Source organism: Rhinoderma darwinii (genome assembly GCF_050947455.1).
Source record: "Rhinoderma darwinii isolate aRhiDar2 chromosome 1 unlocalized genomic scaffold, aRhiDar2.hap1 SUPER_1_unloc_28, whole genome shotgun sequence".
In the NCBI taxonomy this organism is placed as follows: domain Eukaryota; kingdom Metazoa; phylum Chordata; class Amphibia; order Anura; family Rhinodermatidae; genus Rhinoderma; species Rhinoderma darwinii.
In genome coordinates, this window is record NW_027461665.1 from 290,995 (window position 1) to 317,738 (window position 26,744).

At 41.7% G+C, this 26,744-nt stretch overlaps 106 pseudogenes; all 106 read right to left on the minus strand.

The window, feature by feature from the left end:
- Positions 1–35: 35 nt before the first annotated feature.
- Positions 36–154, minus strand: LOC142672141 (5S ribosomal RNA; annotated as a pseudogene).
- Positions 155–221: 67 nt separating this feature from the next.
- Positions 222–340, minus strand: LOC142671460 (5S ribosomal RNA; annotated as a pseudogene).
- A 67-nt stretch (positions 341–407) lies between these two features.
- Positions 408–526, minus strand: LOC142673103 (5S ribosomal RNA; annotated as a pseudogene).
- Positions 527–593: 67 nt separating this feature from the next.
- On the minus strand, positions 594–712 carry LOC142671865 (5S ribosomal RNA; annotated as a pseudogene).
- Positions 713–779: 67 nt separating this feature from the next.
- On the minus strand, positions 780–898 carry LOC142671711 (5S ribosomal RNA; annotated as a pseudogene).
- Positions 899–965: 67 nt separating this feature from the next.
- Positions 966–1,084, minus strand: LOC142671497 (5S ribosomal RNA; annotated as a pseudogene).
- A 67-nt stretch (positions 1,085–1,151) lies between these two features.
- Positions 1,152–1,270, minus strand: LOC142673078 (5S ribosomal RNA; annotated as a pseudogene).
- A 67-nt stretch (positions 1,271–1,337) lies between these two features.
- On the minus strand, positions 1,338–1,456 carry LOC142672818 (5S ribosomal RNA; annotated as a pseudogene).
- A 67-nt stretch (positions 1,457–1,523) lies between these two features.
- LOC142672953 (5S ribosomal RNA) lies at positions 1,524–1,642 on the minus strand (annotated as a pseudogene).
- A 66-nt stretch (positions 1,643–1,708) lies between these two features.
- LOC142672820 (5S ribosomal RNA) lies at positions 1,709–1,827 on the minus strand (annotated as a pseudogene).
- Positions 1,828–2,265: 438 nt separating this feature from the next.
- LOC142671839 (5S ribosomal RNA) lies at positions 2,266–2,384 on the minus strand (annotated as a pseudogene).
- A 67-nt stretch (positions 2,385–2,451) lies between these two features.
- On the minus strand, positions 2,452–2,570 carry LOC142671869 (5S ribosomal RNA; annotated as a pseudogene).
- A 67-nt stretch (positions 2,571–2,637) lies between these two features.
- Positions 2,638–2,756, minus strand: LOC142671785 (5S ribosomal RNA; annotated as a pseudogene).
- A 67-nt stretch (positions 2,757–2,823) lies between these two features.
- LOC142671182 (5S ribosomal RNA) lies at positions 2,824–2,942 on the minus strand (annotated as a pseudogene).
- A 67-nt stretch (positions 2,943–3,009) lies between these two features.
- Positions 3,010–3,128, minus strand: LOC142672250 (5S ribosomal RNA; annotated as a pseudogene).
- A 439-nt stretch (positions 3,129–3,567) lies between these two features.
- On the minus strand, positions 3,568–3,686 carry LOC142671624 (5S ribosomal RNA; annotated as a pseudogene).
- A 67-nt stretch (positions 3,687–3,753) lies between these two features.
- On the minus strand, positions 3,754–3,872 carry LOC142672717 (5S ribosomal RNA; annotated as a pseudogene).
- A 439-nt stretch (positions 3,873–4,311) lies between these two features.
- Positions 4,312–4,430, minus strand: LOC142672281 (5S ribosomal RNA; annotated as a pseudogene).
- Positions 4,431–4,497: 67 nt separating this feature from the next.
- On the minus strand, positions 4,498–4,616 carry LOC142672507 (5S ribosomal RNA; annotated as a pseudogene).
- Positions 4,617–4,683: 67 nt separating this feature from the next.
- LOC142672028 (5S ribosomal RNA) lies at positions 4,684–4,802 on the minus strand (annotated as a pseudogene).
- Positions 4,803–4,869: 67 nt separating this feature from the next.
- Positions 4,870–4,988, minus strand: LOC142672821 (5S ribosomal RNA; annotated as a pseudogene).
- Positions 4,989–5,427: 439 nt separating this feature from the next.
- On the minus strand, positions 5,428–5,546 carry LOC142671625 (5S ribosomal RNA; annotated as a pseudogene).
- A 67-nt stretch (positions 5,547–5,613) lies between these two features.
- On the minus strand, positions 5,614–5,732 carry LOC142672270 (5S ribosomal RNA; annotated as a pseudogene).
- Positions 5,733–6,171: 439 nt separating this feature from the next.
- Positions 6,172–6,290, minus strand: LOC142671357 (5S ribosomal RNA; annotated as a pseudogene).
- A 67-nt stretch (positions 6,291–6,357) lies between these two features.
- LOC142673122 (5S ribosomal RNA) lies at positions 6,358–6,476 on the minus strand (annotated as a pseudogene).
- A 67-nt stretch (positions 6,477–6,543) lies between these two features.
- Positions 6,544–6,662, minus strand: LOC142671590 (5S ribosomal RNA; annotated as a pseudogene).
- A 67-nt stretch (positions 6,663–6,729) lies between these two features.
- On the minus strand, positions 6,730–6,848 carry LOC142672593 (5S ribosomal RNA; annotated as a pseudogene).
- Positions 6,849–6,915: 67 nt separating this feature from the next.
- LOC142671840 (5S ribosomal RNA) lies at positions 6,916–7,034 on the minus strand (annotated as a pseudogene).
- Positions 7,035–7,101: 67 nt separating this feature from the next.
- On the minus strand, positions 7,102–7,220 carry LOC142671669 (5S ribosomal RNA; annotated as a pseudogene).
- Positions 7,221–7,287: 67 nt separating this feature from the next.
- On the minus strand, positions 7,288–7,406 carry LOC142671786 (5S ribosomal RNA; annotated as a pseudogene).
- A 439-nt stretch (positions 7,407–7,845) lies between these two features.
- On the minus strand, positions 7,846–7,964 carry LOC142671626 (5S ribosomal RNA; annotated as a pseudogene).
- Positions 7,965–8,031: 67 nt separating this feature from the next.
- LOC142672718 (5S ribosomal RNA) lies at positions 8,032–8,150 on the minus strand (annotated as a pseudogene).
- A 439-nt stretch (positions 8,151–8,589) lies between these two features.
- Positions 8,590–8,708, minus strand: LOC142672282 (5S ribosomal RNA; annotated as a pseudogene).
- Positions 8,709–8,775: 67 nt separating this feature from the next.
- LOC142672508 (5S ribosomal RNA) lies at positions 8,776–8,894 on the minus strand (annotated as a pseudogene).
- Positions 8,895–8,961: 67 nt separating this feature from the next.
- LOC142673034 (5S ribosomal RNA) lies at positions 8,962–9,080 on the minus strand (annotated as a pseudogene).
- Positions 9,081–9,333: 253 nt separating this feature from the next.
- On the minus strand, positions 9,334–9,452 carry LOC142671630 (5S ribosomal RNA; annotated as a pseudogene).
- Positions 9,453–9,519: 67 nt separating this feature from the next.
- Positions 9,520–9,638, minus strand: LOC142672721 (5S ribosomal RNA; annotated as a pseudogene).
- Positions 9,639–10,077: 439 nt separating this feature from the next.
- Positions 10,078–10,196, minus strand: LOC142672283 (5S ribosomal RNA; annotated as a pseudogene).
- Positions 10,197–10,263: 67 nt separating this feature from the next.
- LOC142672509 (5S ribosomal RNA) lies at positions 10,264–10,382 on the minus strand (annotated as a pseudogene).
- A 67-nt stretch (positions 10,383–10,449) lies between these two features.
- On the minus strand, positions 10,450–10,568 carry LOC142671361 (5S ribosomal RNA; annotated as a pseudogene).
- Positions 10,569–10,635: 67 nt separating this feature from the next.
- Positions 10,636–10,754, minus strand: LOC142672823 (5S ribosomal RNA; annotated as a pseudogene).
- A 613-nt stretch (positions 10,755–11,367) lies between these two features.
- Positions 11,368–11,486, minus strand: LOC142672490 (5S ribosomal RNA; annotated as a pseudogene).
- Positions 11,487–11,925: 439 nt separating this feature from the next.
- Positions 11,926–12,044, minus strand: LOC142671358 (5S ribosomal RNA; annotated as a pseudogene).
- Positions 12,045–12,111: 67 nt separating this feature from the next.
- LOC142673123 (5S ribosomal RNA) lies at positions 12,112–12,230 on the minus strand (annotated as a pseudogene).
- A 67-nt stretch (positions 12,231–12,297) lies between these two features.
- On the minus strand, positions 12,298–12,416 carry LOC142671592 (5S ribosomal RNA; annotated as a pseudogene).
- A 67-nt stretch (positions 12,417–12,483) lies between these two features.
- LOC142672594 (5S ribosomal RNA) lies at positions 12,484–12,602 on the minus strand (annotated as a pseudogene).
- A 625-nt stretch (positions 12,603–13,227) lies between these two features.
- LOC142672491 (5S ribosomal RNA) lies at positions 13,228–13,346 on the minus strand (annotated as a pseudogene).
- Positions 13,347–13,785: 439 nt separating this feature from the next.
- LOC142671670 (5S ribosomal RNA) lies at positions 13,786–13,904 on the minus strand (annotated as a pseudogene).
- Positions 13,905–13,971: 67 nt separating this feature from the next.
- On the minus strand, positions 13,972–14,090 carry LOC142672471 (5S ribosomal RNA; annotated as a pseudogene).
- A 67-nt stretch (positions 14,091–14,157) lies between these two features.
- On the minus strand, positions 14,158–14,276 carry LOC142671722 (5S ribosomal RNA; annotated as a pseudogene).
- Positions 14,277–14,342: 66 nt separating this feature from the next.
- Positions 14,343–14,461, minus strand: LOC142672278 (5S ribosomal RNA; annotated as a pseudogene).
- Positions 14,462–14,528: 67 nt separating this feature from the next.
- On the minus strand, positions 14,529–14,647 carry LOC142672333 (5S ribosomal RNA; annotated as a pseudogene).
- A 67-nt stretch (positions 14,648–14,714) lies between these two features.
- Positions 14,715–14,833, minus strand: LOC142672252 (5S ribosomal RNA; annotated as a pseudogene).
- A 67-nt stretch (positions 14,834–14,900) lies between these two features.
- On the minus strand, positions 14,901–15,019 carry LOC142671365 (5S ribosomal RNA; annotated as a pseudogene).
- Positions 15,020–15,086: 67 nt separating this feature from the next.
- Positions 15,087–15,205, minus strand: LOC142671992 (5S ribosomal RNA; annotated as a pseudogene).
- A 254-nt stretch (positions 15,206–15,459) lies between these two features.
- On the minus strand, positions 15,460–15,578 carry LOC142672012 (5S ribosomal RNA; annotated as a pseudogene).
- A 67-nt stretch (positions 15,579–15,645) lies between these two features.
- Positions 15,646–15,764, minus strand: LOC142672269 (5S ribosomal RNA; annotated as a pseudogene).
- Positions 15,765–16,203: 439 nt separating this feature from the next.
- On the minus strand, positions 16,204–16,322 carry LOC142671360 (5S ribosomal RNA; annotated as a pseudogene).
- A 65-nt stretch (positions 16,323–16,387) lies between these two features.
- On the minus strand, positions 16,388–16,506 carry LOC142671671 (5S ribosomal RNA; annotated as a pseudogene).
- Positions 16,507–16,573: 67 nt separating this feature from the next.
- LOC142671620 (5S ribosomal RNA) lies at positions 16,574–16,692 on the minus strand (annotated as a pseudogene).
- A 427-nt stretch (positions 16,693–17,119) lies between these two features.
- On the minus strand, positions 17,120–17,238 carry LOC142671931 (5S ribosomal RNA; annotated as a pseudogene).
- A 67-nt stretch (positions 17,239–17,305) lies between these two features.
- Positions 17,306–17,424, minus strand: LOC142671642 (5S ribosomal RNA; annotated as a pseudogene).
- Positions 17,425–17,491: 67 nt separating this feature from the next.
- LOC142672824 (5S ribosomal RNA) lies at positions 17,492–17,610 on the minus strand (annotated as a pseudogene).
- A 67-nt stretch (positions 17,611–17,677) lies between these two features.
- On the minus strand, positions 17,678–17,796 carry LOC142672653 (5S ribosomal RNA; annotated as a pseudogene).
- A 66-nt stretch (positions 17,797–17,862) lies between these two features.
- On the minus strand, positions 17,863–17,981 carry LOC142672652 (5S ribosomal RNA; annotated as a pseudogene).
- A 67-nt stretch (positions 17,982–18,048) lies between these two features.
- LOC142672825 (5S ribosomal RNA) lies at positions 18,049–18,167 on the minus strand (annotated as a pseudogene).
- A 67-nt stretch (positions 18,168–18,234) lies between these two features.
- Positions 18,235–18,353, minus strand: LOC142672027 (5S ribosomal RNA; annotated as a pseudogene).
- A 67-nt stretch (positions 18,354–18,420) lies between these two features.
- Positions 18,421–18,539, minus strand: LOC142671821 (5S ribosomal RNA; annotated as a pseudogene).
- A 253-nt stretch (positions 18,540–18,792) lies between these two features.
- Positions 18,793–18,911, minus strand: LOC142671264 (5S ribosomal RNA; annotated as a pseudogene).
- A 67-nt stretch (positions 18,912–18,978) lies between these two features.
- On the minus strand, positions 18,979–19,097 carry LOC142671380 (5S ribosomal RNA; annotated as a pseudogene).
- A 67-nt stretch (positions 19,098–19,164) lies between these two features.
- LOC142672468 (5S ribosomal RNA) lies at positions 19,165–19,283 on the minus strand (annotated as a pseudogene).
- A 67-nt stretch (positions 19,284–19,350) lies between these two features.
- On the minus strand, positions 19,351–19,469 carry LOC142671165 (5S ribosomal RNA; annotated as a pseudogene).
- A 67-nt stretch (positions 19,470–19,536) lies between these two features.
- LOC142671977 (5S ribosomal RNA) lies at positions 19,537–19,655 on the minus strand (annotated as a pseudogene).
- Positions 19,656–19,722: 67 nt separating this feature from the next.
- Positions 19,723–19,841, minus strand: LOC142673116 (5S ribosomal RNA; annotated as a pseudogene).
- Positions 19,842–19,908: 67 nt separating this feature from the next.
- Positions 19,909–20,027, minus strand: LOC142672348 (5S ribosomal RNA; annotated as a pseudogene).
- Positions 20,028–20,094: 67 nt separating this feature from the next.
- On the minus strand, positions 20,095–20,213 carry LOC142672469 (5S ribosomal RNA; annotated as a pseudogene).
- Positions 20,214–20,280: 67 nt separating this feature from the next.
- On the minus strand, positions 20,281–20,399 carry LOC142671846 (5S ribosomal RNA; annotated as a pseudogene).
- A 67-nt stretch (positions 20,400–20,466) lies between these two features.
- LOC142671945 (5S ribosomal RNA) lies at positions 20,467–20,585 on the minus strand (annotated as a pseudogene).
- A 67-nt stretch (positions 20,586–20,652) lies between these two features.
- LOC142672826 (5S ribosomal RNA) lies at positions 20,653–20,771 on the minus strand (annotated as a pseudogene).
- A 67-nt stretch (positions 20,772–20,838) lies between these two features.
- On the minus strand, positions 20,839–20,957 carry LOC142672216 (5S ribosomal RNA; annotated as a pseudogene).
- Positions 20,958–21,209: 252 nt separating this feature from the next.
- On the minus strand, positions 21,210–21,328 carry LOC142671822 (5S ribosomal RNA; annotated as a pseudogene).
- Positions 21,329–21,581: 253 nt separating this feature from the next.
- On the minus strand, positions 21,582–21,700 carry LOC142671802 (5S ribosomal RNA; annotated as a pseudogene).
- A 66-nt stretch (positions 21,701–21,766) lies between these two features.
- Positions 21,767–21,885, minus strand: LOC142671499 (5S ribosomal RNA; annotated as a pseudogene).
- A 253-nt stretch (positions 21,886–22,138) lies between these two features.
- LOC142671832 (5S ribosomal RNA) lies at positions 22,139–22,257 on the minus strand (annotated as a pseudogene).
- A 67-nt stretch (positions 22,258–22,324) lies between these two features.
- Positions 22,325–22,443, minus strand: LOC142671851 (5S ribosomal RNA; annotated as a pseudogene).
- A 253-nt stretch (positions 22,444–22,696) lies between these two features.
- On the minus strand, positions 22,697–22,815 carry LOC142671808 (5S ribosomal RNA; annotated as a pseudogene).
- Positions 22,816–22,882: 67 nt separating this feature from the next.
- LOC142673155 (5S ribosomal RNA) lies at positions 22,883–23,001 on the minus strand (annotated as a pseudogene).
- Positions 23,002–23,068: 67 nt separating this feature from the next.
- Positions 23,069–23,187, minus strand: LOC142671833 (5S ribosomal RNA; annotated as a pseudogene).
- Positions 23,188–23,254: 67 nt separating this feature from the next.
- LOC142672198 (5S ribosomal RNA) lies at positions 23,255–23,373 on the minus strand (annotated as a pseudogene).
- A 67-nt stretch (positions 23,374–23,440) lies between these two features.
- Positions 23,441–23,559, minus strand: LOC142672377 (5S ribosomal RNA; annotated as a pseudogene).
- A 67-nt stretch (positions 23,560–23,626) lies between these two features.
- LOC142671575 (5S ribosomal RNA) lies at positions 23,627–23,745 on the minus strand (annotated as a pseudogene).
- Positions 23,746–23,812: 67 nt separating this feature from the next.
- On the minus strand, positions 23,813–23,931 carry LOC142671563 (5S ribosomal RNA; annotated as a pseudogene).
- A 67-nt stretch (positions 23,932–23,998) lies between these two features.
- On the minus strand, positions 23,999–24,117 carry LOC142673061 (5S ribosomal RNA; annotated as a pseudogene).
- A 67-nt stretch (positions 24,118–24,184) lies between these two features.
- On the minus strand, positions 24,185–24,303 carry LOC142672309 (5S ribosomal RNA; annotated as a pseudogene).
- Positions 24,304–24,370: 67 nt separating this feature from the next.
- Positions 24,371–24,489, minus strand: LOC142671752 (5S ribosomal RNA; annotated as a pseudogene).
- Positions 24,490–24,742: 253 nt separating this feature from the next.
- On the minus strand, positions 24,743–24,861 carry LOC142671999 (5S ribosomal RNA; annotated as a pseudogene).
- A 67-nt stretch (positions 24,862–24,928) lies between these two features.
- On the minus strand, positions 24,929–25,047 carry LOC142671511 (5S ribosomal RNA; annotated as a pseudogene).
- A 67-nt stretch (positions 25,048–25,114) lies between these two features.
- On the minus strand, positions 25,115–25,233 carry LOC142672860 (5S ribosomal RNA; annotated as a pseudogene).
- Positions 25,234–25,299: 66 nt separating this feature from the next.
- Positions 25,300–25,418, minus strand: LOC142671534 (5S ribosomal RNA; annotated as a pseudogene).
- Positions 25,419–25,485: 67 nt separating this feature from the next.
- Positions 25,486–25,604, minus strand: LOC142672010 (5S ribosomal RNA; annotated as a pseudogene).
- A 67-nt stretch (positions 25,605–25,671) lies between these two features.
- LOC142672142 (5S ribosomal RNA) lies at positions 25,672–25,790 on the minus strand (annotated as a pseudogene).
- Positions 25,791–25,857: 67 nt separating this feature from the next.
- Positions 25,858–25,976, minus strand: LOC142673138 (5S ribosomal RNA; annotated as a pseudogene).
- A 67-nt stretch (positions 25,977–26,043) lies between these two features.
- LOC142671237 (5S ribosomal RNA) lies at positions 26,044–26,162 on the minus strand (annotated as a pseudogene).
- A 67-nt stretch (positions 26,163–26,229) lies between these two features.
- On the minus strand, positions 26,230–26,348 carry LOC142672232 (5S ribosomal RNA; annotated as a pseudogene).
- A 67-nt stretch (positions 26,349–26,415) lies between these two features.
- LOC142671872 (5S ribosomal RNA) lies at positions 26,416–26,534 on the minus strand (annotated as a pseudogene).
- A 67-nt stretch (positions 26,535–26,601) lies between these two features.
- On the minus strand, positions 26,602–26,720 carry LOC142671216 (5S ribosomal RNA; annotated as a pseudogene).
- Positions 26,721–26,744: the final 24 nt, after the last annotated feature.

Consider the following 26,744-nt stretch of genomic DNA (forward strand, 5'->3'; position numbering starts at 1 on the left):
CTATTGTGAAACAAAATCTAAACGACATAATAAAAAGTCAACCGCACCACGGATTCCCAGACAGTCTCCCACACTGGTACTAGCGAGGCGTTAAGCTGTGTAACTTCTGCGATCTAACGAGAGCAGGCACATTCAGCTTAGAATGGCCATTGACATTAAATGCTTTAATCTATAGTCCTTTTTAATCGATTGTGAAACAAAATCTAAACGACATAATAAAAAGTCAACCGCACCACGGATTCCCAGACAGTCTCCCACACTGGTACTAGCAAGGCCTTAAGCTGTGTAACTTCTGCGATCTGAAGAGAGCAGGCACATTCAGCTTAGAATGGCCATTGACTTTAAAAGCCTTAAACCATAGTCCTATTTAATCTATTGTGAAACAAAATCTAAACAACATAATAAAAAGTCAACCGCACCACAGATTCCCAGAGAGTCTCCCACACTGGTACTAGCGAGGCCTTAAGCTGTGTAACTTCTGCGATCTGACGAGAGCAGGCACATTCAGCTTAGAATGGCCATTGACGTTAAATGCTTTAATCCATAGTCCTATTTAATCTATTGTGAAACAAAATCTAAACGACATAATAAAAATTTAACCGCACCACGGATTCCCAGACAGTCTCCCACACTGGTACTAGCGAGGCCTTAAGCTGTGTAACTTCTGCGTTCTGACGAGAGCAGGCACATTCAGCTTAGAATGGCCATTGACGTTAAATGCTTTAATCCATAGTCCTTTTTAATCAATTGTGAAACAAAATCTAAACGACATAATAAAAAGTCAACCGCACCACGGATTCCCAGACAGTCTCCCACACTGGTACTGGTGAGGCCTTAAGCTGTGTAACTTCTGCGATCTGACGAGAGCAGGCACATTCAGCTTAGAATGGCCATAGACATTAAAAGCTTTAATCCATAGTCCTATTTAATCTATTGTGAAACAAAATCTAAACAACATAATAAAAAGTCAACCACACCACAGATTCCCAGAGAGTCTCCCACACTGGTACTAGCGAGGCCTTAAGCTGTGTAACTTCTGCGATCTGACGAGAGCAGGCACATTCAGCTTAGAATGGCCATTGACATTAAATGCTTTAATCCATAGTCCTTTTTAATCGATTGTGAAACAAAATTTAAACGACATAATAAAAAGTCAACCGCACCACGGATTCCCAGACAGTCTCCCACACTGGTACTAGCGAGGCCTTAAGCTGTGTAACTTCTGCGATCTGACGAGAGCAGGCACATGCAGCTTAGAATGGCCATTGACATTAAAAGCTTTTATCCATAGTCCTATTTAATCTATTGTGAAACAAAATCTAAACGACTTAATAAAAAGTCAACCGCACCACGGATTCCCAGACAGTCTCCCACACTGGTACTAGCGAGGCCTTAAGCTGTGTAACTTCTGCGATCTGACGAGAGCAGGCACATTCAGCTTAGAATGGCCATTGACATTAAAAGCCTTAATCCATAGTCCTATTTAATCTATTGTGAAACAAAATCTAAACAACATAATAAAAAGTCAACCGCACCACGGATTCCCAGACAGTCTCCCACACTGGTACTAGCGAGGCCCTAAGCTGTGTAACTTCTGCGATCTGACGAGAGCAGGCACATTCAGCTTAGAATGGCCATTGACATTAAATGCTTTAATCCATAGTCCTTTTTAATCGATTGTGAAACAAAATCTAAACGACATAATAAAAGTCAACCGCACCACGGATTCCCAGACAGTCTCCCACACTGGTACTAGCGAGGCCTTAAGCTGTGTAACTTCTGCGATCTGACGAGAGCAGGCACATTCAGCTTAGAATGGCCATTGACATTAAATGCTTTAATCCATAGTCCTTTTAATCGATTGTGAAACAAAATCTAAACGACATAATAAAAAGTCAACCGCACCACGGATTCCCAGACAGTCTCCCACACTGGTACTAGCGAGGCATTAAGCTGTGTAACTTCTGCGATCTAACGAGAGCAGGTACATTCAGCTTAGAATGGCCAAATACGTTAAACGCTTTAATCCATAGTCCTATTTAATCTATTGTGAAACAAAATCTAAACGACATAATACAAAGTTAACCGCACCACGGATTCCCAGACAGTCTCCCACATTGGTACTAGCGAGGCGTTAAGCTGTGTGACTTCTGCGATCTAACGAAAGCAGGCACATTCAGCTTAGAATGGCCATTGACATTAAATGCTTTAATCCATAGTCCTTTTTAATCGATTGTGAAACAAAATCTAAACGACATAATAAAAAGTCAACCGCACCACGGATTCCCAGACAGTCTCCAACACTGGTACTAGCGAGGCCTTAAGCTGTGTAACTTCTGCGATCTGACGAGAGCAGGCACATTCAGTTTAGAATGGCCATTGACATTAAATGCTTTAATCCATAGTCCTTTTTAATCGATTGTGAAACAAAATCTAAACGACATAATAAAAAGTCAACCGCACCACGGATTCCCAGACAGTCTCCCACATTGGTACTAGCGAGGCCTTAAGCTGTGTAACTTCTGCAATCTGACGAGAGCAGGGACATTCAGCTTAGAATGGCCATTGACATTAAATGCTTTAATCCATAGTCCTTTTTAATCGATTGTGAAACAAAATCTAAACGACATAATAAAAATTCAACCGCACCACGGATTCCCAGACAGTCTCCCACACTGGTACTAGCGAGGCCTTAAGCTGTGTAACTTCTGCGATCTGACGAGAGCAGGCACATTCAGCTTAGAATGGCCACTGACATTAAAAGCCTTAATCCATAGTCCTATTTAATCTATTGTGAAACAAAATCTAAACAACATAATAAAAAGCCAACCGCACCACGGATTCCCAGACAGTCTCCCACACTGGTACTAGCGAGGCCTTAAGCTGTGTAACTTCTGCGATCTGACGAGAGCAGGGACATTCAGCTTAGAATGGCCATTGACATTAAATGCTTTAATCCATAGTCCTTTTTAATCGATTGTGAAACAAAATCTAAACGACATAATAAATATTCAACCGCACCACGGATTCCCAGACAGTCTCCCACACTGGTACTAGCGAGGCATTAAGCTGTGTAACTTCTGCGTTCTGACGAGAGCAGGCACATTCAGCTTAGAATGGCCATTGACGTTAAATGCTTTAATCCATAGTCCTATTTAATCTATTGTGAAACAAAATCTAAACGACATAATAAAAAGTCAACCGCACCACGGATTCCCAGACAGTCTCCCACACTGTAACTAGCGAGGCGTTAAGCTGTGTAACTTCTGCGATCTAACGAGAGCAGGCACATTCAGCTTAGAATGGCCATTGACATTAAATGCTTTAATCCATAGTCCTTTTTAATCGATTGTGAAACAAAATCTAAACGACATAATAAAAAGTCAACCGCACCACGGATTCCCAGACAGTCTCCCACACTGGTACTAGCGAGGTTTTAAGCTGTGAAACTTCTGCGATCTAACGAGAGCAGGCACATTCAGCTTCGAATGGCCATTGACATTAAATGCTTTAATCCATAGTCCTTTTTAATCGATTGTGAAACAAAATCTAAACGACATAATAAAAAGTCAACCGCACCACGGATTCCCAGACAGTCTCCCACACTGGTACTAGCGAGGCCTTAAGCTGTGTAACTTCTGCGATCTGACGAGAGCAGGGACATTCAGTTTAGAATGGCCATTGACATTAAATGCTTTAATCCATAGTCCTTTTTAATCGATTGTGAAACAAAATCGAAACGACATAATAAAAAGTCAACCGCACCACGGATTCCGAGACAGTCTCCCACACTGGTACTAGCGAGGCCTTAAACTGTGTAACTTCTGCGATCTGACGAGAGCATGGACATTCAGCTTAGAATGGCTATTGACATTAAATGCTTTAATCCATAGTCCTTTTTAATCGATTGTGAAACAAAATCTAAACGACATAATAAAAAGTCAACCGCACCACGGATTCCCAGACAGTCTCCCACACTGGTACTAGCGAGGCATTAAGCTGTGTAACTTCTGCGATCTAACGAGAGCAGGTACATTCAGCTTAGAATGGCCAAATACGTTAAACGCTTTAATCCATAGTCCTATTTAATCTATTGTGAAACAAAATCTAAACGACATAATACAAAGTTAACCGCACCACGGATTCCCAGACAGTCTCCCACATTGGTACTAGCGAGGCGTTAAGCTGTGTAACTTCTGCGATCTAACGAAAGCAGGCACATTCAGCTTAGAATGGCCATTGACATTAAATGCTTTAATCCATAGTCCTTTTTAATCGATTGTGAAACAAAATCTAAACGACATAATAAAAAGTCAACCGCACCACGGATTCCCACACAGTCTCCCACACTGGTACTAGCGAGGCGTTAAGCTGTGTAACTTCTGCGATCTAACGAGAGCAGGCACATTCAGCTTAGAATGGCCATTGACATTAAAAGCCTTAATCCATAGTCCTATTTAATCTATTGTGAAACAAAATCTAAACAACATAATAAAAAGTCAACCGCACCACGGATCCCCAGACTGTCTCCCACACTGGTACTAGCGAGGCCTTAAGCTGTGTAACTTCTGCGATCTGACGAGAGCAGGGACATTCAGCTTAGAATGGCCATTGACGTTAAATGCCTTAATCCATAGTCCTATTTAATCTATTGTGAAACAAAATCTAAACGACATAATAAAAAGTCAACCGCACCACGGATTCCCAGACAGTCTCCCACACTGGTACTAGCGAGGCATTAAGCTGTGTAACTTCTGCGATCTGACGAGAGCAGGGACATTCAGCTTAGAATGGCCATTGACATTAAATGCTTTAATCCATAGTCCTTTTTAATCGATTGTGAAACAAAATCTAAACGACATAATAAAAAGTCAACCGCACCACGGATTCCCAGACAGTCTCCCACACTGGTACTAGCGAGGCCTTAAGCTGTGTAACTTCTGCGATCTGACGAGAGCAGGCACATTCAGCTTAGAATGGCCATTGACGTTAAATTCTTTAATCCATAGTCCTATTTAATCTATTGTGAAACAAAATCTAAACGACATAATAAAAAGTCAACCGCACCACGGATTCCCAGACAGTCTCCCACACTGGAACTAGCGAGGCGTTAAGCTGTGTAACTTCTGCGATCTAACGAGAGCAGGCACATTCAGCTTAGAATGGCCATTGACATTAAATGCTTTAATCCATAGTCCTTTTTAATCGATTGTGAAACAAAATCTAAACGACATAATAAAAAGTCAACCGCACCACGGATTCCCAGACAGTCTCCCACACTGGTACTAGCGAGGTTTTAAGCTGTGAAACTTCTGCGATCTAACGAGAGCAGGCACATTCAGCTTCGAATGGCCATTGACATTAAATGCTTTAATCCATAGTCCTTTTTAATCGATTGTGAAACAAAATCTAAACGACATAATAAAAAGTCAACCGCACCACGGATTCCCAGACAGTCTCCCACACTGGTACTAGCGAGGCCTTAAGCTGTGTAACTTCTGCGATCTGACGAGAGCAGGGACATTCAGTTTAGAATGGCCATTGACATTAAATGCTTTAATCCATAGTCCTTTTTAATCGATTGTGAAACAAAATCGAAACGACATAATAAAAAGTCAACCGCACCACGGATTCCGAGACAGTCTCCCACACTGGTACTAGCGAGGCCTTAAGCTGTGTAACTTCTGCGTTCTGACGAGAGCATGGACATTCAGCTTAGAATGGCTATTGACATTAAATGCTTTAATCCATAGTCCTTTTTAATCGATTGTGAAACAAAATCTAAACGACATAATAAAAAGTCAACCGCACCACGGATTCCCAGACAGTCTCCCACACTGGTACTAGCGAGGCATTAAGCTGTGTAACTTCTGCGATCTAACGAGAGCAGGTACATTCAGCTTAGAATGGCCAAATACGTTAAACGCTTTAATCCATAGTCCTATTTAATCTATTGTGAAACAAAATCTAAACGACATAATACAAAGTTAACCGCACCACGGATTCCCAGACAGTCTCCCACATTGGTACTAGCGAGGCGTTAAGCTGTGTAACTTCTGCGATCTAACGAAAGCAGGCACATTCAGCTTAGAATGGCCATTGACATTAAATGCTTTAATCCATAGTCCTTTTTAATCGATTGTGAAACAAAATCTAAACGACATAATAAAAAGTCAACCGCACCACGGATTCCCAGACAGTCTCCCACACTGGTACTAGCGAGGCCTTAAGCTGTGTAACTTCTGCGATCTGACGAGAGCAGGCACATTCAGTTTAGAATGGCCATTGACATTAAATGCTTTAATCCATAGTCCTTTTTAATCGATTGTGAAACAAAATCTAAACGACATAATAAAAAGTCAACCGCACCACGGATTCCCAGACAGTCTCCCACACTGGTACTAGCGAGGCCTTAAGCTGTGTAACTTCTGCGATCTGACGAGAGCAGGCACATTCAGCTTAGAATGGCCACTGACATTAAAAGCCTTAATCCATAGTCCTATTTAATCTATTGTGAAACAAAATCTAAACAACATAATAAAAAGCCAACCGCACCACGGATTCCCAGACAGTCTCCCACACTGGTACTAGCGAGGCCTTAAGCTGTGTAACTTCCGCGATCTGACGAGAGCAGGGACATTCAGCTTAGAATGGCCATTGACATTAAATGCTTTAATCCATAGTCCTTTTTAATCGATTGTGAAACAAAATCTAAACGACATAATAAATATTCAACCGCACCACGGATTCCCAGACAGTCTCCCACACTGGTACTAGCGAGGCATTAAGCTGTGTAACTTCTGCGTTCTGACGAGAGCAGGCTCATTCAGCTTAGAATGGCCATTGACGTTAAATGCTTTAATCCATAGTCCTTTTTAATCGATTGTGAAACAAAATCTAAACGACATAATAAAAAGTCAACCGCACCACGGATTCCCAGACAGTCTCCAACACTGGTACTAGCGAGGCCTTAAGCTGTGTAACTTCTGCGATCTGACGAGAGCAGGCACATTCAGTTTAGAATGGCCATTGACATTAAATGCTTTAATCCATAGTCCTTTTTAATCGATTGTGAAACAAAATCTAAACGACATAATAAAAAGTCAACCGCACCACGGATTCCCAGACAGTCTCCCACACTGGTACTAGCGAGGCCTTAAGCTGTGTAACTTCTGCAATCTGACGAGAGCAGGGACATTCAGCTTAGAATGGCCATTGACATTAAATGCTTTAATCCATAGTCCTTTTTAATCGATTGTGAAACAAAATCTAAACGACATAATAAAAATTCAACCGCACCACGGATTCCCAGACAGTCTCCCACACTGGTACTAGCGAGGCCTTAAGCTGTGTAACTTCTGCGATCTGACGAGAGCAGGCACATTCAGCTTAGAATGGCCACTGACATTAAAAGCTTTAATCCATAGTCCTATTTAATCTATTGTGAAACAAAATCTAAACGACATAATAAAAAGTCAACCGCACCACGGATTCCCAGACAGTCTCCCACACTGTAACTAGCGAGGCGTTAAGCTGTGTAACTTCTGCGATCTAACGAGAGCAGGCACATTCAGCTTAGAATGGCCATTGACATTAAATGCTTTAATCCATAGTCCTTTTTAATCGATTGTGAAACAAAATCTAAACGACATAATAAAAAGTCAACCGCACCACGGATTCCCAGACAGTCTCCCACACTGGTACTAGCGAGGTTTTAAGCTGTGAAACTTCTGCGATCTAACGAGAGCAGGCACATTCAGCTTCGAATGGCCATTGACATTAAATGCTTTAATCCATAGTCCTTTTTAATCGATTGTGAAACAAAATCTAAACGACATAATAAAAAGTCAACCGCACCACGGATTCCCAGACAGTCTCCCACACTGGTACTAGCGAGGCCTTAAGCTGTGTAACTTCTGCGATCTGACGAGAGCAGGGACATTCAGTTTAGAATGGCCATTGACATTAAATGCTTTAATCCATAGTCCTTTTTAATCGATTGTGAAACAAAATCGAAACGACATAATAAAAAGTCAACCGCACCACGGATTCCGAGACAGTCTCCCACACTGGTACTAGCGAGGCCTTAAACTGTGTAACTTCTGCGATCTGACGAGAGCATGGACATTCAGCTTAGAATGGCTATTGACATTAAATGCTTTAATCCATAGTCCTTTTTAATCGATTGTGAAACAAAATCTAAACGACATAATAAAAAGTCAACCGCACCACGGATTCCCAGACAGTCTCCCACACTGGTACTAGCGAGGCATTAAGCTGTGTAACTTCTGCGATCTAACGAGAGCAGGTACATTCAGCTTAGAATGGCCAAATACGTTAAACGCTTTAATCCATAGTCCTATTTAATCTATTGTGAAACAAAATCTAAACGACATAATACAAAGTTAACCGCACCACGGATTCCCAGACAGTCTCCCACATTGGTACTAGCGAGGCGTTAAGCTGTGTAACTTCTGCGATCTAACGAAAGCAGGCACATTCAGCTTAGAATGGCCATTGACATTAAATGCTTTAATCCATAGTCCTTTTTAATCGATTGTGAAACAAAATCTAAACGACATAATAAAAAGTCAACCGCACCACGGATTCCCACACAGTCTCCCACACTGGTACTAGCGAGGCGTTAAGCTGTGTAACTTCTGCGATCTAACGAGAGCAGGCACATTCAGCTTAGAATGGCCATTGACATTAAAAGCCTTAATCCATAGTCCTATTTAATCTATTGTGAAACAAAATCTAAACAACATAATAAAAAGTCAACCGCACCACGGATCCCCAGACTGTCTCCCACACTGGTACTAGCGAGGCCTTAAGCTGTGTAACTTCTGCGATCTGACGAGAGCAGGGACATTCAGCTTAGAATGGCCATTGACGTTAAATGCCTTAATCCATAGTCCTATTTAATCTATTGTGAAACAAAATCTAAACGACATAATAAAAAGTCAACCGCACCACGGATTCCCAGACAGTCTCCCACACTGGTACTAGCGAGGCCTTAAGCTGTGTAACTTCTGCGATCTGACGAGAGCAGGGACATTCAGCTTAGAATGGCCATTGACATTAAATGCTTTAATCCATAGTCCTTTTTAATCGATTGTGAAACAAAATCTAAACGACATAATAAAAAGTCAACCGCACCACGGATTCCCAGACAGTCTCCCACACTGGTACTAGCGAGGTTTTAAGCTGTGAAACTTCTGCGATCTAACGAGAGCAGGCACATTCAGCTTCGAATGGCCATTGACATTAAATGCTTTAATCCATAGTCCTTTTTAATCGATTGTGAAACAAAATCTAAACGACATAATAAAAAGTCAACCGCACCACGGATTCCCAGACAGTCTCCCACACTGGTACTAGCGAGGCCTTAAGCTGTGTAACTTCTGCGATCTGACGAGAGCAGGGACATTCAGTTTAGAATGGCCATTGACATTAAATGCTTTAATCCATAGTCCTTTTTAATCGATTGTGAAACAAAATCGAAACGACATAATAAAAAGTCAACCGCACCACGGATTCCGAGACAGTCTCCCACACTGGTACTAGCGAGGCCTTAAACTGTGTAACTTCTGCGATCTGACGAGAGCATGGACATTCAGCTTAGAATGGCTATTGACATTAAATGCTTTAATCCATAGTCCTTTTTAATCGATTGTGAAACAAAATCTAAACGACATAATAAAAAGTCAACCGCACCACGGATTCCCAGACAGTCTCCCACACTGGTACTAGCGAGGCATTAAGCTGTGTAACTTCTGCGATCTAACGAGAGCAGGTACATTCAGCTTAGAATGGCCAAATACGTTAAACGCTTTAATCCATAGTCCTATTTAATCTATTGTGAAACAAAATCTAAACGACATAATACAAAGTTAACCGCACCACGGATTCCCAGACAGTCTCCCACATTGGTACTAGCGAGGCGTTAAGCTGTGTAACTTCTGCGATCTAACGAAAGCAGGCACATTCAGCTTAGAATGGCCATTGACATTAAATGCTTTAATCCATAGTCCTTTTTAATCGATTGTGAAACAAAATCTAAACGACATAATAAAAAGTCAACCGCACCACGGATTCCCACACAGTCTCCCACACTGGTACTAGCGAGGCGTTAAGCTGTGTAACTTCTGCGATCTAACGAGAGCAGGCACATTCAGCTTAGAATGGCCATTGACATTAAAAGCCTTAATCCATAGTCCTATTTAATCTATTGTGAAACAAAATCTAAACAACATAATAAAAAGTCAACCGCACCACGGATCCCCAGACTGTCTCCCACACTGGTACTAGCGAGGCCTTAAGCTGTGTAACTTCTGCGATCTGACGAGAGCAGGGACATTCAGCTTAGAATGGCCATTGACGTTAAATGCCTTAATCCATAGTCCTATTTAATCTATTGTGAAACAAAATCTAAACGACATAATAAAAAGACAACCGCACCACGGATTCCCAGACAGTCTCCCACACTGGTACTAGCGAGGCCTTAAGCTGTGTAACTTCTGCGATCTGACGAGAGCAGGGACATTCAGCTTAGAATGGCCATTGACATTAAATGCTTTAATCCATAGTCCTTTTTAATCGATTGTGAAACAAAATCTAAACGACATAATAAAAAGTCAACCGCACCACGGATTCCCAGACAGTCTCCCACACTGGTACTAGCGAGGCCTTAAGCTGTGTAACTTCTGCGATCTGACGAGAGCAGGCACATTCAGCTTAGAATGGCCATTGACGTTAAATTCTTTAATCCATAGTCCTATTTAATCTATTGTGAAACAAAATCTAAACGACATAATAAAAAGTCAACCGCACCACGGATTCCCAGACAGTCTCCCACACTGGAACTAGCGAGGCGTTAAGCTGTGTAACTTCTGCGATCTAACGAGAGCAGGCACATTCAGCTTAGAATGGCCATTGACATTAAATGCTTTAATCCATAGTCCTTTTTAATCGATTGTGAAACAAAATCTAAACGACATAATAAAAAGTCAACCGCACCACGGATTCCCAGACAGTCTCCCACACTGGTACTAGCGAGGTTTTAAGCTGTGAAACTTCTGCGATCTAACGAGAGCAGGCACATTCAGCTTCGAATGGCCATTGACATTAAATGCTTTAATCCATAGTCCTTTTTAATCGATTGTGAAACAAAATCTAAACGACATAATAAAAAGTCAACCGCACCACGGATTCCCAGACTGGTACTAGCGAGGCCTTAAGCTGTGTAACTTCTGCGATCTGACGAGAGCAGGGACATTCAGTTTAGAATGGCCATTGACATTAAATGCTTTAATCCATAGTCCTTTTTAATCGATTGTGAAACAAAATCGAAACGACATAATAAAAAGTCAACCGCACCACGGATTCCGAGACAGTCTCCCACACTGGTACTAGCGAGGCCTTAAGCTGTGTAACTTCTGCGATCTGACGAGAGCATGGACATTCAGCTTAGAATGGCTATTGACATTAAATGCTTTAATCCATAGTCCTTTTTAATCGATTGTGAAACAAAATCTAAACGACATAATAAAAAGTCAACCGCACCACGGATTCCCAGACAGTCTCCCACACTGGTACTAGCGAGGCATTAAGCTGTGTAACTTCTGCGATCTAACGAGAGCAGGTACATTCAGCTTAGAATGGCCAAATACGTTAAACGCTTTAATCCATAGTCCTATTTAATCTATTGTGAAACAAAATCTAAACGACATAATACAAAGTTAACCGCACCACGGATTCCCAGACAGTCTCCCACATTGGTACTAGCGAGGCGTTAAACTGTGTAACTTCTGCGATCTAACGAAAGCAGGCACATTCAGCTTAGAATGGCCATTGACATTAAATGCTTTAATCCATAGTCCTTTTTAATCGATTGTGAAACAAAATCTAAACGACATAATAAAAAGTCAACCGCACCACGGATTCCCAGACAGTCTCCCACACTGGTACTAGCGAGGCCTTAAGCTGTGTAACTTCTGCGATCTGACGAGAGCAGGCACATTCAGTTTAGAATGGCCATTGACATTAAATGCTTTAATCCATAGTCCTTTTTAATCGATTGTGAAACAAAATCTAAACGACATAATAAAAAGTCAACCGCACCACGGATTCCCAGACAGTCTCCCACACTGGTACTAGCGAGGCCTTAAGCTGTGTAACTTCTGCGATCTGACGAGAGCAGGCACATTCAGCTTAGAATGGCCACTGACATTAAAAGCCTTAATCCATAGTCCTATTTAATCTATTGTGAAACAAAATCTAAACAACATAATAAAAAGCCAACCGCACCACGGATTCCCAGACAGTCTCCCACACTGGTACTAGCGAGGCCTTAAGCTGTGTAACTTCCGCGATCTGACGAGAGCAGGGACATTCAGCTTAGAATGGCCATTGACATTAAATGCTTTAATCCATAGTCCTTTTTAATCGATTGTGAAACAAAATCTAAACGACATAATAAATATTCAACCGCACCACGGATTCCCAGACAGTCTCCCACACTGGTACTAGCGAGGCATTAAGCTGTGTAACTTCTGCGTTCTGACGAGAGCAGGCTCATTCAGCTTAGAATGGCCATTGACGTTAAATGCTTTAATCCATAGTCCTATTTAATCTATTGTGAAACAAAATCTAAACGACATAATAAAAAGTCAACCGCACCACGGATTCCCAGACAGTCTCCCACACTGGAACTAGCGAGGCGTTAAGCTGTGTAACTTCTGCGATCTAACGAGAGCAGGCACATTCAGCTTAGAATGGCCATTGACATTAAATGCTTTAATCCATAGTCCTTTTTAATCGATTGTGAAACAAAATCTAAACGACATAATAAAAAGTCAACCGCACCACGGATTCCCAGACAGTCTCCCACACTGGTACTAGCGAGGTTTTAAGCTGTGAAACTTCTGCGATCTAACGAGAGCAGGCACATTCAGCTTCGAATGGCCATTGACATTAAATGCTTTAATCCATAGTCCTTTTTAATCGATTGTGAAACAAAATCTAAACGACATAATAAAAAGTCAACCGCACCACGGATTCCCAGACAGTCTCCCACACTGGTACTAGCGAGGCCTTAAGCTGTGTAACTTCTGCAATCTGACGAGAGCATGGACATTCAGTTTAGAATGGCCATTGACATTAAATGCTTTAATCCATAGTCCTTTTTAATCGATTGTGAAACAAAATCGAAACGACATAATAAAAAGTCAACCGCACCACGGATTCCGAGACAGTCTCCCACACTGGTACTAGCGAGGCCTTAAGCTGTGTAACTTCTGCGATCTGACGAGAGCATGGACATTCAGCTTAGAATGGCTATTGACATTAAATGCTTTAATCCATAGTCTTTTTTAATCGATTGTGAAACAAAATCTAAACGACATAATAAAAAGTCAACCGCACCACGGATTCCCAGACAGTCTCCCACACTGGTACTAGCGAGGCATTAAGCTGTGTAACTTCTGCGATCTAACGAGAGCAGGTACATTCAGCTTAGAATGGCCAAATACGTTAAACGCTTTAATCCATAGTCCTATTTAATCTATTGTGAAACAAAATCTAAACGACATAATACAAAGTTAACCGCACCACGGATTCCCAGACAGTCTCCCACATTGGTACTAGCGAGGCGTTAAGCTGTGTAACTTCTGCGATCTAACGAAAGCAGGCACATTCAGCTTAGAATGGCCATTGACATTAAATGCTTTAATCCATAGTCCTTTTTAATCGATTGTGAAACAAAATCTAAACGACATAATAAAAAGTCAACCGCACCACGGATTCCCAGACAGTCTCCCACACTGGTACTAGCGAGGCCTTAAGCTGTGTAACTTCTGCAATCTGACGAGAGCAGGGACATTCAGCTTAGAATGGCCATTGACATTAAATGCTTTAATCCATAGTCCTTTTTAATCGATTGTGAAACAAAATCTAAACGGCATAATAAAAATTCAACCGCACCACGGATTCCCAGACAGTCTCCCACACTGGTACTAGCGAGGCCTTAAGCTGTGTAACTTCTGAGATCTGACGAGAGCAGGCACATTCAGCTTAGAATGGCCACTGACTTTAAAAACCTTAATCCATAGTCCTATTTAATCTATTGTGAAACAAAATCTAAACAACATAATAAAAAGCCAACCGCACCACGGACTCCCAGACAGTCTCCCACACTGGTACTAACGAGGCCTTAAGCTGTGTAACTTCCGCGATCTGACGAGAGCAGGGACATTCAGCTTAGAATGGCCATTGACATTAAATGCTTTAATCCATAGTCCTTTTTAATCGATTGTGAAACAAAATCTAAACGACATAATAAAATTCAACCGCACCACGGATTCCCAGACAGTCTCCCACACTGGTACTAGCGAGGCCTTAAGCTGTGTAACTTCTGCGACCTGACGAGAGCAGGCACATTCAGCTTAGAATGGCCATTAACGTTAAATTCTTTAATCCATAGTCCTATTTAATCTATTGTGAAACAAAATCTAAACGACATAATAAAAAGTCAACTGCACCACGGATTCCCACACAGTCTCCCACACTGGTACTAGCGAGGCGTTAAGCTGTGTAACTTCTGCGATCTAACGAGAGCAGGCACATTCAGCTTAGAATGGCCATTGACATTAAAAGCCTTAATCCATAGTCCTATTTAATCTATTGTGAAACAAAATCTAAACAACATAATAAAAAGTCAACCGCACCACGGATTCCCAGACTGTCTCCCACACTCGTACTAGCGAGGCCTTAAGCTGTGTAACTTCTGCGATCTGACGAGAGCAGGGACATTCAGCTTAGAATGGCCATTGACGTTAAATGCCTTAATCCATAGTCCTATTTAATCTATTGTGAAACAAAATCTAAACGACATAATAAAAAGTCAACCGCACCACGGATTCCCAGACAGTCTCCCACACTGGTACTAGCGAGGCCTTAAGCTGTGTTATTTCTGCGATCTGACGAGAGCAGGGACATTCAGCTTAGAATGGCCATTGACATTAAATGCTTTAATCCATAGTCCTTTTTAATCGATTGTGAAACAAAATCTAAACGACATAATAAAAAGTCAACCGCACCACGGATTCCCAGACAGTCTCCCACACTGGTACTAGCGAGGCCTTAAGCTGTGTAACTTCTGCGATCTGACGAGAGAAGGCACATTCAGCTTAGAATGGCCATTGACGTTAAATTCTTTAATCCATAGTCCTATTTAATCTATTGTGAAACAAAATCTAAACGACATAATAAAAAGATAAACCGCACCACGGATTCCCAGACAGTCTCCCACACTGGAACTAGCGAGGCGTTAAGCTGTGTAACTTCTGCGATCTAACGAGAGCAGGCACATTCAGCTTAGAATGGCCATTTACATTAAATGCTTTAATCCATAGTCCTTTTTAATCGATTGTGAAACAAAATCTAAACGACATAATAAAAAGTCAACCGCACCACGGATTCCCAGACAGTATCCCACACTGGTACTAGCGAGGCCTTAAGCTGTGTAACTTCTGCGATCTGACGAGAGCAGGGACATTCAGTTTAGAATGGCCATTGACATTAAATGCTTTAATCCATAGTCCTTTTTAATCGATTGTGAAACAAAATCGAAACGACATAATAAAAAGTCAACCGCACCACGGATTCCCAGACAGTCTCCCACACTGGTACTAGCAAGGCCTTAAGCTGTGTAACTTCTGCGATCTGACGAGAGCATGGACATTCAGCTTAGAATGGCTATTGACATTAAATGCTTTAATCCATAGTCCTTTTTAATCGATTGTGAAACAAAATCTAAACGACATAATAAAAAGTCAACCGCACCACGGATTCCCAGACAGTCTCCCACACTGGTACTAGCGAGGCATTAAGCTGTGTAACTTCTGCGATCTAACGAGAGCAGGTACATTCAGCTTAGAATGGCCAAATACGTTAAACGCTTTAATCCATAGTCCTATTTAATCTATTGTGAAACAAAATCTAAACGACATAATACAAAGTTAACCGCACCACGGATTCCCAGACAGTCTCCCACATTGGTACTAGCGAGGCGTTAAGCTGTGTAACTTCTGCGATCTAACAAAAGCAGGCACATTCAGCTTAGAATGGCCATTGACATTAAATGCTTTAATCCATAGTCCTTTTTAATCGATTGTGAAACAAAATCTAAACGACATAATAAAAAGTCAACCGCACCACGGATTCCCAGACAGTCTCCCACACTGGTACTAGCGAGGCCTTAAGCTGTGTAACTTCTGCGATCTGACGAGAGCAGGCACATTCAGTTTAGAATGGCCATTGACATTAAATGCTTTAATCCATAGTCCTTTTTAATCGATTGTGAAACAATTTCTAAACGACAATAAAAAGTCAACCGCACCACGGATTCCCAGACAGTCTCCCACACTGGTACTAGCGAGGCCTTAAGCTGTGTAACTTCTGCAATCTGACGAGAGCAGGGACATTCAGCTTAGAATGGCCATTGACATTAAATGCTTTAATCCATAGTCCTTTTTAATCGATTGTGAAACAAAATCTAAACGACATAATAAAAATTCAACCGCACCACGTATTCCCAGACAGTCTCCCACACTGGTACTAGCGAGGCCTTAAGCTGTGTAACTTCTGCGATCTGACGAGAGCAGGCACATTCAGCTTAGAATGGCCACTGACATTAAAAACCTTAATCCATAGTCCTATTTAATCTATTGTGAAACAAAATCTAAACGACATAATAAAAAGTCAACCGCACCACGGATTCCCAGACTGGTACTAGCGAGGTTTTAAGCTGTGAAACTTCTGCGATCTAACGAGAGCAGGCACATTCAGCTTCGAATGGCCATTGACATTAAGTGCTTTAATCCATAGTCCTTTTTAATCGATTGTGAAACAAAATCTAAACGACATAATAAAAAGTCAACCGCACCACGGATTCCCAGACAGTCTCGCACACTGGTACAAGCGAGGCCTTAAGCTGTGTAACTTCTGTGATCTGACGAGAGCAGGCACATTCAGCTTAGAATGGCCATTGACATTAAAAGCCTTAATCCATAGTCCTATTTAATCTATTGTGAAACAAAATCTAAACGACATAATAAAAAGTCAACCGCACCACAGTTTCCCAGACAGTCTCCCACACTGGTACTAGCGAGGCCTTAAGCTGTGTAACTTCTGCGATCTGACGAGAGCAGGCACATTCAGCTTTGAATGGCCATTGACATTAAATGCTTTAATCCATAGTCCTTTTTAATCGATTGTGAAACAAAATCTAAACGACATAATAAAAAGTCACCCGCACCACGGCTTCCCAGACAGTCTCCCACACTGGTACTAGCGAGGCCTTAAGCTGTGTAACTTCTGCGATCTGACGAGAGCAGGCACATTCAGCTTAGAATGGCCATTGACATTAAATGCTTTAATCCATAGTCCTTTTTAATCGATTGTGAAACAAAATCTAAACGACATAATAAAAAGTCAACCGCACCACGGATTCCCAGACAGTCTCCCACACTGGTACTAGCGAGGCCTTAAGCTGTGTAACTTCTGCGATCTGACGAGAGCAGGCACATTCAGCTTAGAATGGCCATTGACATTAAATGCTTTAATCCATAGTCCTTTTTAATCGATTGTGAAACAAAATCTAAACGACATAATAAAAAATCAACCGCACCACGGATTCCAAGACAGTCTCCCACACTGGTACTAGCGAGGCCTTAAGCTGTGTAACTTCTGCTATCTGACGAGAGCAGGGACATTCAGCTTAGAATGGCCATTGACATTAAATGCTTTAATCCATAGTCCTTTTTAATCGATTGTGAAACAAAATCTAAACGACATAATAAAAGTCAACAGCACCACGGATTCCCAGACAGTCTCTCACACTGGTACTAGCGAGGCGTTAAGCTGTGTAACTTCAGCGATCTGACGAGAGCAGGCACATTCAGCTTAGAATGGCCATTGACATTAAATGCTTTAATCCATAGTCCTTTTTAATCGATTGTGAAACAAAATCTAAACGACATAATAAAAAGTCAACCGCACCACGGATTCCCAGACAGTCTCCCACACTGGTACTAGCGAGGCCTTAAGCTGTGTAACTTCTGCGATCTGACGAGAGCAGGCACATTCAGCTTAGAATGGCCATTGACATTAAAAGCCTTAATCCATAGTCCTATTTAATCTATTGTGAAAAAAAATCTAAACAACATAATAAAAATTCAACCGCACCACGGATTCCCAGACAGTCTCCCACACTGGTACTAGCGAGGCCTTAAGCTGTGTAACTTCTGCGTTCTGACGAGAGCAGGCACATTCAGCTTAGAATGTCCATTGACGTTAAATGCTTTAATCCATAGTCCTATTTAATCTATTGTGAAACAAAATCTAAACGACATAATAAAAAGTCAACCGCACCACGGATTCCCAGACAGTCTCCCACACTGGTACTAGCGAGGCCTTAAGCTGTGTAACTTCTGCTATCTGACGAGAGCAGGGACATTCAGCTTAGAATGGCCATTGACACTAAATGCTTTAATCCATAGTCCTTTTTAATCGATTGTGAAACAAAATCTAAACGACATAATAAAAATTCAACCACACCACGGATTCAAAGACAGTCTCCCACACTGGTACTAGCGAGGCCTTAAGCTGTGTAACTTCTGCGATCTGACGAGAGCAGGCACATTTAGCTTAGAATGGCCATTGACGTTAAATGCTTTAATCCATAGTCCTAATTAATCTATTGTGAAACAAAATCTAAACGACATAATAAAAAGTCAACCGCACCACGGATTCCCAGACAGTCTCCCACACTGGTACTAGCGAGGCCTTAAGCTGTGTAACTTCTGTGATCTGACGAGAGCAGGCACATTCAGCTTAGAATGGCAATTGACATTAAAAGCCTTAATCCATAGTCCTATTTAATCTATTGTGAAACAAAATCTAAACAACATAATAAAAAGCCAACCGCACCACGGATTCCCAGACAGTCTCCCACACTGGTACTAGCGAGGCCTTAAGCTGTGTAACTTCTGCATTCTGACGAGAGCAGGCACATTCAGCTTAGAATGGCCATTGACGTTAAATGCTTTAATCCATAGTCCTTTTTAATCGATTGTGAAACAAAATCTAAACGACATAATAAAAATTCAACCGCACCACGGATTCCCAGACAGTCTCCCACACTGGTACTAGCGAGACCTTAATCTGTGTAACTTCTGCGTTCTGACGAGAGCAGGCACATTCAGCTTAGAATGGCCATTGACGTTAAATGCTTTAATCCATAGTCCTATTTAATCTATTGTGAAACAAAATCTAAACGACATAATAAAAAGTCAACCGCACCACGGATTCCCAGACAGTCTTCCACACTAGTACTAGCGAGGCCTTAAGCTGTGTAACTTCTGCGATCTGACGAGAGCAGGCACATTCAGCTTAGAATGGCCATTGACATTAAATGCTTTAATCCATAGTCCTTTTTAATCGATTGTGAAACAAAATCTAAACGACATAATAAAAAGTCAACCGCACCACGGATTCCCAGACAGTCTCCCACACTGGTACTAGCAAGGCCTTAAGCTGTGTAACTTCTGCGATCTGCCGAGAGCAGGCACATTCAGCTTAGAATGGCCATTGACATTAAATGCTTTAATCCATAGTCCTTTTTAATCGATTGTGAAACAAAATCTAAACGACATAATAAAAAGTCAACCGCACCACGGATTCCCAGACAGTCTCCCACACTGGTACTAGCGTGGCCTTAAGCTGTGTAACTTCTGCGATCTGACGAGAGCAGGCACATTCAGCTTAGAATGGCCATTGACATTAAATGCTTTAATCCATAGTCCTTTTTAATCGATTGTGAAACAAAATCTAAACGACATAATAAAAAATCAACCGCACCACAGATTCCCAGACAGTCTCCCACACTGGTACTAACGAGGCCTTAAGCTGTGTAACTTCTGCTATCTGACGAGAGCAGGGACATTCAGCTTAGAATGGCCATTGACGTTAAATGCTTTAATCCATAGTCCTTTTTAATCGATTGTGAAACAAAATCTAAACGACATAATAAAAATTCAACCGCACCACGGATTCCCAGACAGTCTCCCACACTGGTACTAGCGAGACCTTAATCTGTGTAACTTCTGCGTTCTGACGAGAGCAGGCACATTCAGCTTAGAATGGCCATTGACGTTAAATGCTTTAATCCATAGTCCTATTTAATCTATTGTGAAACATAATCTAAACGACATAATAAAAAGTCAACCGTACCACGGATTCCCAGACAGTCTTCCACACTGGTACTAGCGAGGCCTTAAGCTGTGTAACTTCTGCGATCTGACGAGAGCAGGCACATTCAGCTTAGAATGGCCATTGACATTAAATGCTTTAATCCATAGTCCTTTTTAATCGATTGTGAAACAAAATCTAAACGACATAATGAAAAGTCAACCGCACCACGGATTCCCAGACAGTCTCCCACACTGGTACTAGCGAGGCCTTAAGCTGTGTAACTTCTGCGCTCTGCCGAGAGCAGGCACATTCAGCTTAGAATGGCCATTGACATTAAGTGCTTTAATCCATAGTCCTTTTTAATCGATTGTGAAACAAAATCTAAACGACATAATAAAAAGTCAACCGCACCACGGATTCCCAGACAGTCTCCCACACTGGTACTAGCGAGGCCTTAAGCTGTGTAACTTCTGCGATCTGACGAGAGCAGGCACATTCAGCTTAGAATGGCCATTGACATTAAATGCTTTAATCCATAGTCCTTTTTAATCGATTGTGAAACAAAATCTAAACGACATAATAAAAAATCAACCGCACCACGGATTCCCAGACAGTCTCCCACACTGGTACTAGCGAGGCCTTAAGCTGTGTAACTTCTGCTATCTGACGAGAGCAGGGACATTCAGCTTAGAATGGCCATTGACATTAAATGCTTTAATCCATAGTCCTTTTTAATCGATTGTGAAACAAAATCTAAACGACATAATAAAAGTCAACCGCACCACGGATTCCCAGACAGTCTCTCACACTGGTACTAGCGAGGCGTTAAGCTGTGTAACTTCTGCGATCTGACGAGAGCAGGCACATTCAGCTTAGAATGTCCATTGACGTTAAATGCTTTAATCCATAGTCCTATTTAATCTATTGTGAAACAAAATCTAAACGACATAATAAAAAGTCAACCGCACCACGGATTCCCAGACAGTCTCCCACACTGGTACTAGCGAGGCCTTAAGCTGTGTAACTTCTGCTATCTGACGAGAGCAGGGACATTCAGCTTAGAATGGCCATTGACATTAAATGCTTTAATCCATAGTCCTTTTTAATCGATTGTGAAACAAAATCTAAACGACATAATAAAAATTCAACCACACCACGGATTCAAAGACAGTCTCCCACACTGGTACTAGCGAGGCCTTAAGCTGTGTAACTTCTGCGATCTGACGAGAGCAGGCACATTTAGCTTAGAATGGCCATTGACGTTAAATGCTTTAATCCATAGTCCTAATTAATCTATTGTGAAACAAAATCTAAACGACATAATAAAAAGTCAACCGCACCACGGATTCACAGACAGTCTCCCACAGTGGTACTAGCGAGGCCTTAAGCTGTGTAACTTCTGCGATCTAACGAGAGCAGGCACATTCAGCTTAGAATGGCCATTGACATTAAACGCCTTAATCCATAGTCCTTTTTAATCGATTGTGAAACAAATCTAAACGACATAATAAAAAGTCAACCGCACCACGGATTCCCAGACAGTCTCCCACACTGGTACTAGCGAGGCCTTAAGCTGTGTAACTTCTGTGATCTGACGAGAGCAGGCACATTCAGCTTAGAATGGCCATTGACATTAAAAGCCTTAATCCATAGTCCTATTTAATCTATTGTGAAACAAAATCTAAACAACATAATAAAAAGCCAACCGCACCACGGATTCCCAGACAGTCTCCCACACTGGTACTAGCGAGGCGTTAAGCTGTGTAACTTCTGCAATCTAACGAGAGCTTGCACATTCAGCTTAGAATGGCCATTGACATTAAATGCTTTAATCCATAGTCCTTTTTAATCGATTGTGAAACAAAATCTAAACGACATAATAAAAATTCAACCGCACCACGGATTCCCAGACAGTTTCCCACACTGGTACTAGCGAGGCCTTAAGCTGTGTAACTTCTGCGTTCTGACGAGAGCAGGCACAATCAGCTTAGAATGGCCATTGACGTTAAATGCTTTAATCCATAGTCCTATTTAATCTATTGTGAAACAAAATCTAAACGACATAATAAAAATTCAACCACACCACGGATTCCCAGACAGTCTCCCACACTGGTACTAGCGAGGCCTTAAGCTGTGTAACTTCTGCGATCTGACGAGAGCAGGCACATTCAGCTTAGAATGGCCATTGACGTTAAATGCTTTACTCCATAGTCCTATTTAATCTATTGTGAAACAAAATGTAAACGACATAATAAAAAGTCAACCACACCACGGATTCCCAGACAGTCTCCCACACTGGTACTAGCGAGGCGTTAAGCTGTGTAACTTCTGCAATCTAACGAGAGCTTGCACATTCAGCTTAGAATGGCCATTGACATTAAATGCTTTAATCCATAGTCCTTTTTAATCGATTGTGAAACAAAATCTAAACGACATAATAAAAATTCAACCGCACCACGGATTCCCAGACAGTTTCCCACACTGGTACTAGCGAGGCCTTAAGCTGTGTAACTTCTGCGATCTGACGAGAGCAGGCACATTCAGCTTAGAATGGCCATTGACATTAAAAGCCTTGATCCATAGTCCTATTTAATTTATTGTGAAACAAAATCTAAACAACATAATAAAAAGTCAACCGCACCACGTATTCCCAGACAGTCTCCCACACTGGTACTAGCGAGGCCTTAAGCTGTGTAACTTCTGCGATCTGACGAGAACAGGGACATTCAGCTTAGAATGGCCATTGACATTAAATGCTTTAATACATAGTCCTTTTTAATCGATTGTGAAACAAAATCTAAACGACATAATAAAAATTCAACCGCACCACGGATTCCCAGACAGTTTCCCACACTGGTACTAGCGAGGCCTTAAGCTGTGTAACTTCTGCGTTCTGACGAGAGCAGGCACAATCAGCTTAGAATGGCCATTGACGTTAAATGCTTTAATCCATAGTCCTATTTAATCTATTGTGAAACAAAATCTAAACGACATAATAAAAAGTCAAATGCACCACGGATTCCCAGACAGTCTCCCACACTGGTACTAGCAAAGCCTTAAGCTGTGTAACTTCTGCGATCTGACGAGAGCAGGCACATTCAGCTTAGAATGGCCATTGACATTAAATGCTTTAATCCATAGTCCTTTTTAATCGATTGTGAAACAAAATCTAAACGACATAATAAAAAGTCAACCGCACCACGGATTCCCAGACAGTCTCCCACACTGGTACTAGCGAGGCCTTAAGCTGTGTAACTTCTGCGGTCTGACGAGAGGAGGCACATTCAGCTTAGAATGGCCATTGACATTAAATGCTTTAATCCATAGTCCTTTTTAATCGATTGTGAAACAAAATCTAAACGACATAATAAAAATTCAACCGCACCACGGATTCCCAGACAGTTTCCCACACTGGTACTAGCGAGGCCTTAAGCTGTGTAACTTCTGCGTTCTGACGAGAGCAGGCACATTCAGCTTAGAATGGCCATTGACGTTAAATGCTTTAATCCATAGTCCTATTTAATCTATTGTGAAACAAAATCTAAACGACATAATAAAAAGTCAACCGCACCACGGATTCCCAGACAGTCTCCCACACTGGTACTAGCAAAGCCTTAAGCTGTGTAACTTCTGCGATCTGACGAGAGCAGGCACATTCAGCTTAGAATGGCCATTGACATTAAATGCATTAATCCATAGTCCTTTTTAATCGATTGTGAAACAAAATCTAAACGACATAATAAAAAGTCAACCGCACCACGGATTCCCAGACAGTCTCCCACACTGGTACTAGCGAGGCCTTAAGCTGTGTAACTTCTGCGGTCTGACGAGAGCAGGCACATTCAGCTTAGAATGGCCATTGACATTAAATGCTTTAATCCATAGTCCTTTTTAATCGAATGTGAAACAAAATCTAAACAACATAATAAAAACACAACCGCACCACGGATTCCCAGACAGTCTCCCACACTGGTACTAGCAAGGCCTTAAGCTGTGTAACTTCTGCGATCTGACGAGAGCAGGGACATTCAGCTTAGAATGGCCATTGCCATTAAATGCTTTAATCCATAGTCCTTTTTAATCGATTGTGAAACAAAATCTAAACGACATAATAAAAATTCAACCGCACCACAGATTCCCAGACAGTCTCCCACACTGGTACTAGCGAGGCCTTAAGCTGTGTAACTTCTGCGATCTGACGAGAGCAGGCACATTCAGCTTAGAATGGCCATTGACGTTAAATGCGTTAATCCATAGTCCTATTTAATCTATTGTGAAACAAAATCTAAACGACATAATAAAAAGTCAACCGCACCACGGATTCCCAGACACTCTCCCACACTGGTACTAGCGAGGGCTTAAGCTGTGTAACTTCTGCGATCTAACGAGAGCAGGCACATTCAGCTTAGAATTGCCATTGACATTAAATGCTTTAATCCATAGTCCTTTTTAATCGATTGTGAAACAAAATCTAAACGACATAATAAAAAGTCTACCGCACCACGGATTCCCAGACAGCCTCCCACACTGGTACTAGCGAGGCCTTAAGCTGTGTAACTTCTGCATTCTGACGAGAGCAGGCACATTCAGCTTAGAATGGCCATTGACGTTAAATGCTTTAATCCATAGTCCTATTTAATCTATTGTGAAACAAAATCTAAACGACATAATAAAAAGTCAACCGCACCATGGATTCCCAGACAGTCTCCCACACTGGTACTAGCGAGGCCTTAAGCTGTGTAATTTCTGCGATCTGACGAGAGCAGGCACATTCAGCTTAGAATGGCCATTGACATTAAATGCTTTAATCCATAGTCCTTTTTAATCGATTGTGAAACAAAATCTAAACGACATAATAAAAAGTCAACCGCACCACGGATTCCCAGACAGTCTCCCACACTGGTACTAGCGAGGCCTTAAGCTGTGTAACTTCTGCGTTCTGACGAGAGCAGGCACATTCAGCTTAGAATGGCCATTGACGTTAAATGCTTTAATCCATAGTCCTATTTAATCTATTGTGAAACAAAATCTAAACGACATAATAAAAGTCAACCGCACCACGGATTCCCAGACAGTCTCCCACACTGGTACTAGCGAGGCCTTAAGCTGTGTAACTTCTGCGATCTGACAAGAGCAGGCACATTCAGCTTAGAATGGCCATTGACATTAAATGCTTTAATCCATAGTCCTTTTTAATCGATTGTGAAACAAAATCTAAACGACATAATAAAAATTCAACCGCTCCACGGATTCCCAGACAGTCTCCCACACTGGTACTAGCGAGGACTTAAGCTGTGTAACTTCTGCGATCTGACGAGAGCAGGCACATTCAGCTTAGAATGGCCATTGACGTTAAATCCTTTAATCCATAGTCCTATTTAATCTATTGTGAAACAAAATCTAAACGACATAATAAAAAGTCAACCGCACCACGGATTCCCAGACAGTCTCCCACACTGGTACTAGCGAGGCGTTAAGCTGTGTAACTTCTGCGATCTAACGAGAGCAGGCACATTCAGCTTAGAATGGCCATTGACGTTAAATGCTTTAATCCAAAGTCCTATTTAATCTATTGTGAAACAAAATCTAAACGACATAATCAAAAGTCAACCACACCACGGATTCCCAGACAGTCTCCCACACTGGTACTAGCGAGGCCTTAAGCTGTGTAACTTCTGCGATCTGACGAGAGCAGGCACATTCAGCTTAGAATGGCCATTGACATTAAACGCTTTAATCCATAGTACTTTTTAATCGATTGTGAAACAAAATCTAAACGACATAATAAAAAGTCAACCGCACCACGGATTCCCAGACAGTCTCCCACACTGGTACTAGCGAGGCCTTAAGCTGAGTAACTTCTGCGATCTGACGAGAGCAGGGACATTCAGCTTAGAATGGCCATTGACATTAAATGCTTTAATCCATAGTCCTTTTTAATCGATTGTGAAACAAAATCTAAACGACATAATAAAAAGTCAACCGCACCACGGATTCCCAGACAGTCTCCCACACTGGTACTAGCGAGTCCTTAAGCTGTGTAACTTCTGCGATCTGACGAGAGCAGGCACATTCAGCTTAGAATGGCCATTAACATTAAAAGCCTTAATCCATAGTCCTTTTTAATCGATTGTGAAACAAAATCTAAACTACATAATAAAAAGTCAACCGCAACACGGATTCCCAGACAGTCTCCCACACTGGTACTAGCGAGGCCTTAAGCTGTGTAACTTCTGCGATCTGACGAGAGCAGGCACATTCAGCTTAGAATGGCCATTGACATTAAAAGCCTTAATCCATAGTCCTATTTAATCTATTGTGAAACAAAATCTAAACAACATAGTAAAAAGTCAACCGCACCACGGATTCCCAGACAGTCTCCCACACTGGTACTAGCGAGGCCTTAAGCTGTGTAACTTCTGCGATCTGACGAGAGCAGGGACCTTCAGCTTAGAATGGCCATTGACATTAAATGCTTTAATCCATAGTCC